Genomic DNA, 6,686 nt, shown 5'->3' with positions numbered 1-6,686 from the left:
CCAGTTATTTTGCATATGTAGTCGGTTCTTTGGTTTATTGTCCATATTTTGCATTGAAGTTGGTGTTTTGTTCGGGTTTGCATTGAATGTTAGTTGGTGTTTTGTTATATTTAGTTATCGGATCAATGGACTTTTAGTTGTGTTTAACTAAAAGTGCGAGAAAGCGACTTTTTAGTTATGTTTAGTTATCTTGGGTCAAGCATAACTTTGATAATTCCTTCACAAAGTTATGCCGGGTCCAAAGATACAAGTTTGCCCATTAAAAGTATGCCCCCGTCGGCATAAATTTGTTAACGAATTATCAAACTTATCGGTGGGGGGGCATACTTATGCCTTATCGGGGAGACTTTGCCTTGAAGCATATATATGTATTTGTCATTCCAAACTAATTATGGGTTGCATTGTATAGCGATATGTTAATTGTTAAACACACCGAGGCACGAACCCATTGTCATTAACGTGAGATACTAACTACTATTTGCTTAATTCGAACAATTTATTGTTAGGTTTTGAAGTATACATACGAGCCCTAATTGAGAGAGAAAATTTAACAATTAGAAAAGAAGGAGAACAAAAAGCTTGAAATTCAAGTTATGGTGTATTTTAATGGGGGAGGGGTTAAGTAAGAAGAAGGGTGATGTTTTTTATATTAAAAACGAAATTAAAAAAAAAAAAACAAAAATTTGTTGCATTTACGTAACAATGTTTTAAAATGCAACAAATTTTTTTTTTTTAATTTAAGTTTTTAATATAAAAAACGAAATTAAAAAAAAACAAAAATTTGTTGCATTTCGTTGGACGATTGCTTGAAATGCAACAAATTCTTTTTTTTTTAATTTCGTTTTTTATATTAAAACGAAATTAAAAAAAAAAAAAAAAAAAAAAAAATTGTTGCATTTTGCAACATTGCACGAAATACCCATTTGGGTTTAAAAAAAAAAAGGCATGCCATTTTGGTGTAATGGCTGTAAAAAGAAGCCATTTTGGCTCCGGACTCAGTTAAGATATATACTCCTGGGGATTGATTGTCCTTTTGTCTTTAATCAAAATTATTTAAAAATAATGAAGGGATATACTTGATAACCCTAGCTATAAAATATGAGATATGGTACATATTTATAGATAGGATAATGGTCACTCGAACACTATAATTGAAAGAAGCCAATATTTTGTCTTCTAATTAGCTAAACTTTAATTTGTCAAAAGGAGTATTCTGTTTTGATGATCAAATGGGACAATTTGCAGAGTAAGTGCAGGGACTTCTTTGTTGTCATAGACAAAAAATGGTATAATTATTGAAGGTTATGGCGGGATAGTAAACATCCTTTCCATTTTTAATTAGATGTTTCGAATTTGAGTTCGGGGAATGAAGTAGCCTTTGGTAGGGAGTGCTTTACTTCAAAATGAAACTTTTTAGCACAAACCTGAATTAACGGAACCTCAAAACTAATACTGAACACCGAATAGAAAAAAAATTAGACCAACAGTGGTATGAATAGGTGCAATCGTTTTAATCATTTTGAAGTATACTAAACTTCAATGCACTATGAGATGGCGATAGTATTATACCCCACACGTTTGTTTTCAAATTGAAGGACACCTTTTCGGACAATTTTGTGAGTCAAAAATCTGTTTAGGTCTACATCAATTTACGAATTAAGCAGAAATGCAAAGAGTTTGAATGTCCATTCCTAAAGACATGTAGAATGTTCATTGCAAAATTCATTTAACTAAACAAAAAGAAGAAAAAGCAAAAACCATAAATGTCACATTGGATATAAATCAAGATTAAAATTGCAATTGAGGCCCCAATTTCCCTTTGGTCGAATACGCGTTAGACAGAAATGTTGACTTTAACAAAAGATGAGTTAGTTAATGACGTTTTTCATTTAAAAAATCTTAGCTACAATTATTTTCAAAGTAGAACCTATATTGAACTTAATTGAAGCTAAAAAGATGCTTAGCTATGAGTCTATGACTATGACTATCGTTGAAGACGAGCATTTTCCTTCTTTGGCTGTATTAATTTTATGAGCTAGCAAGACGTGGTCCAATTTGAATAATTGATTGTAATACGAGCTTAATAGAAGTCATAGTCAAATAACAACACATTACTGTTGTTTGTTTCTCGAATTATATGAATCCAAATTTTGTCAAATTTTCTTGTAGATTTGGAAAATTCATTGTCCTCGTAGATTTAGAAAAAAACATTTGAGATTTATAAAAAAGATTGTAATTGGGGATGTTTTTACTAATCTTCTCATTCATAGTAGAAAATTCACCCTGTTTCTACCTTGAGGACATAAACTTTAGCCGAACCTACTTAAAACTTTGTGTTATTTCTTCTTCTCTATCTGTTTTTGTGTGATTATGTGTTAGTTAACCCACAATCTTCAACAGGAATTGGTATTTGAGTTTGTTGTGATCGAAATAATCAAGGCGTCATGCGGAAGCTATCAATTGTAAACCTTGAACGTTGATAAATAAGACGACAAAAGAAAGGTATACTAAAGACGCATAATACTTTAATATTATTTGGTCAATTGACCTACATAAAAAACTAATATAAAAGAAATCATAAAAACTTATGAGAGAAAAATCTCCCCCTAAACAAGATTCTTTTAGAGACTACATTGTGGATACTTTTTCATGTTTTTTTTTTTTAGTTGTGAGAAGGAGGTCTTCAATTTATAGATGTCCAGAACTTTTCCTCCAAGAAAAAAGTTACTCAAATATGAAAGATTTATATTATCCTTTTGAAAAAAGTAAAATCAATTATGATAAACTCTTTGCTCTTCCTTCAAGAAAAGGTAAAATCCAAACATGGTAAGAGAATCAGAGCAAAACCCTAACAGAGTTATGGTTTGAATTTTCTACACATAGTTTACGGTTATGTCTTCATCATCTTCAACAAAGTATGAAGTATAGAAAATCTATGAGTTCCAATTTTAGTCTATAGAAGATTAAGATGAGATTATATGTTGTTACAGGGGTTATAAAAGGGAATTGATGAAGATTTTACCGAATAGATGAAAGAGCCTGAGAAGGCAGACTTAAAGAGGAGGACTTTGAGTGAGACTTTCATGAGTGTTACAAATAGCGTTCTTCGTGAGATTGTTACAGAAACCTATTAAAACTCACAGGATGAGGTTAATCCAATTAGAATGGACATGAAAAAACATAAATATCAAAATTGAGAGTGACGATGGAGCCTTGATGGTATTATATTTTTTACCACGTCTTATGATACTTTTGTTGATACGTTATGTTATTATATGGGAAAATCAATATTTCACTTGATGCTATTACTAATGCACTAAATTCTAAAGATTTTAAAAAGCACCTATATACCCAAAAAGCAGAACAAAGGGTGAGGTCTAATTATCAATAGGGGAAGAACATAATAGAAAAACTTCAATAAGAAAAAGTTTAAGGTCAAGTTGAAATTCAGAGCGAGGAACTTACATTGTTTTGAATATATCATGGTAACTTTAGGAGAGATTGTCTATACTAAAGGAGGAAATCGAAAGCAGAAAAAAGATAATTCTGCAAATACTCGTGACACACTAATAATAGTTTTGATGATCGTTAAGATGTAGGGGAAGTCTCATCGTGAGTTCTAGTCGTGGGTATAATTCATGGGTTCTTAATTCTGGTGCAACTTTCCACCAACACAAGTAGATGAATGAGACTGGTTACCTGTGTGATGATAATCCACTATCAAAGTATCGATAGAAGGACTAGGCACATCAGAATTAGAATTAGATGGTATTATTGACATATTCCTCGATGAAGAGGAATTGGTTTGTCTTTTAACTCCAGATGATCAAGTGTTTAAGTCTTTTAAAAAGCTAATATCACCCCAAGATTTATCCTGAGCAATTTTTTATTGATAAAAGTCATCAAATGAAATAGTATCAGTAAGGAATGCTAAATCTTACTTTACTAATCCCAGTGAGGGAAATAAAGAACTACCTCTCGACAAGCATTCAAAAAATAGAAACTAGGCAAGAGATTAAGTTTTACTCACAGAATGAAACACTTATAGTTTGTACAGACTTAATGGTATCCATGAAAGGTAAGCTACATTCTATATTGTATTTTTTACAGGGCAGTGTAATTGAATCAGAAGCTGATGTAGCTCATGAAAAGAGCGATATATATGAAGCAATCTTAGTTGTGATACTTGCAATTTGGTCACATAAGTGACAAGGGGCTTTCTTTATTGAGCAAACATAATTTGTTGGATGACTACAATAATTAAGCTTATGAGTATTGTGTGTTTGGTGAACAAACAAAAAACTCGGGAAGAAGGTAGAGTACGAATCCGAGGAAAATTTGGATTATGTACATGCATACTTGTGAAGTTCGAACGAAAGTTCCCTCCATGATTGATTCTGGTATTTCATGACTTTGATTGATGATTACTCAAGAACGATAGAGATATATTTATTTGAAAAATGAAACAGGCACTTTCGACATTTGTTAAATGAAAGGCGCTGGTTGAGAGGCAGTCATAAAGAAAAATGAATCGTCTTTAAATTTACAGTGGGTGAAATTTTGCAATTCAGAATTCAGTAATTTCTGCAGCAAAGAAGGCATAGTGAGACACCACACTTGTATAAGAACACCACAATCGAATGGTGTTGCAAAACATCTAAACATAATACTTTGTGATAGGGCACAAACATGTTTTCACATTAATTGATGTGTTAGCTAGACTTTTCGGGTTGAAACAATAAATAAATCTTGTTATTTGGTCAATAGATCTTAATTCACAGCTATTAAGTGCAAAACTCCTTTTGAGGTATGGTCTAGTTCGCTCGTCAATTATTTACATTGAGGATATTTCATTGTCCAATTTACTGATGCGAGGGATGACAAACTTGAGCTGAGGACAGAACAATTATTTATGGGATATGCTTGTGAAGTAAATGGCAAGAGTTTCCAGGTGCAAGCAAAAGACTAGAGATAATTATCAATAGGAATGTAGCATTAAGTGAATCTGTCTCACTGGGAGAAGGCAAATAGTAAAAATAGATTGTGCTATCAGTAATTGCATGGAGCTAGAAATTGAAACTCCACTAGCTCAGCTAGTAGTTCGGAAATAGAGGGAGTGGACGAGGTGCAAAATCACAAATAATCGATTTTGTTACCCCTATTTAAGACATAGCTTCTATGAATAATTTTTTGTAGGTTTAGCCAAGTTCATATCCAACGCGACTGAAGTTACAAAATTTGCGACTGAAGTTATAAAATTTGCCTGAAGTTTGGTATATTGCTTGTGCAAGCAAATTACTTAAAATATCTTTGTCTGAACTTTAGACATAAGCTACTGAACTGTAGATATTTATGTTTGAACTTCAAGTATTTATGCATGAATTTCAAGCATATATGACCGAACTTATGTATCAATCATGAGGTTGAGGCTAAAACTTTAGAAAGAAACTATTGTTCCGAATATTGTCATTTGCTCGTCAATGCACAAGTTTATTATTCTAGAACAAGTGCAAAAAAAAAAAAAAAAAAGAACTAACTACTGTAGTAAAGCAAAAGCTACACATAGTTTTTTACCATGCACACAGTACTCAACCTACAAAGCTCGGTCAAACAGAACAAATCATGTGAGCTATAATAACTTTAAATTAATGCTTCTAGTAGTTGCATAATAACATCGTTAAAATTAGCTTTCAATTGTAATTGCCTTAATTTTATAAACATAGATGACCTCATTCTTGCTTAAGAGCTTTCACGTTTGATGAATTAAAGATCTATGAACGGACATTTTGTATTGTTTTTTGTTTTTACAGGACAAATGAGTAATTAAATAGTATAAAAAGAAGAAATCGGAGGAATTCTATTGGAAGTTTGCTAATATTGGATATACGTTAAATATATTGAAAAAAGTTTGAATATAACTAAATAGTACGGTAAAAACTGGCTACTGAATGAAATTAACATGTAAATATTAAATATTTTTGAAAATTCCTTGAAGGATTGTATTTTTCTACCATCTACATTGCCATTAATTTGTTAAAAGATAAAGGAATCTCTCCTTCTATTCTTTCAAGCACGTATAGTACAACTTTTAAGAATACAGTATAGAGTTTAATTAATATTATCCTGAACATACAACTCAGAGAGAAGGGTCAAAAACTTAAGTTTGACTACACACTACTCAAGAAAGTATTTTAGAAGTAGAACATTTGATTCTTGCCACATCAACTACCCAAAGGTAAATTGTACTTCAATCCTTAATTTCATTTAATTTAATTATAATTCCCTCCCAAAGGTCTTATTTAATCAGAACATTGCTACTTTAGGATTATCATTTTTCTTAAATAGTTTTTAATTTAGAGGATATATTGCACATCCATATATCAAATTCATAAATCTGAAAGATGCTCCATTTTTTCCCAATTAGATGCAATTAACTCTATATGATTGTAGCATGTTATATTTTGATACAAATTTGGTAAAAGAATGGTCCTAACTCTTGGATGCAATATGAGAGGTTCACAATTGTTGTGTGCAAATTTATCAAAAATGAAAGATGGGGAACCAAAATGGTTTTTTGTTGAAACTTCAGGGTTGGGGATCGAATTAACTATATTTGATGATGAACAAAATCCAATATATGGCGTTCGTGACCTCCATGAAAGCTATTTGACAAGCTATAAGGCTAA

Source organism: Lycium ferocissimum, chromosome 8 (assembly GCF_029784015.1).
Source record: "Lycium ferocissimum isolate CSIRO_LF1 chromosome 8, AGI_CSIRO_Lferr_CH_V1, whole genome shotgun sequence".
Lineage (NCBI taxonomy): Eukaryota > Viridiplantae > Streptophyta > Magnoliopsida > Solanales > Solanaceae > Lycium > Lycium ferocissimum.
This window is presented reverse-complemented; position numbering follows the sequence as displayed.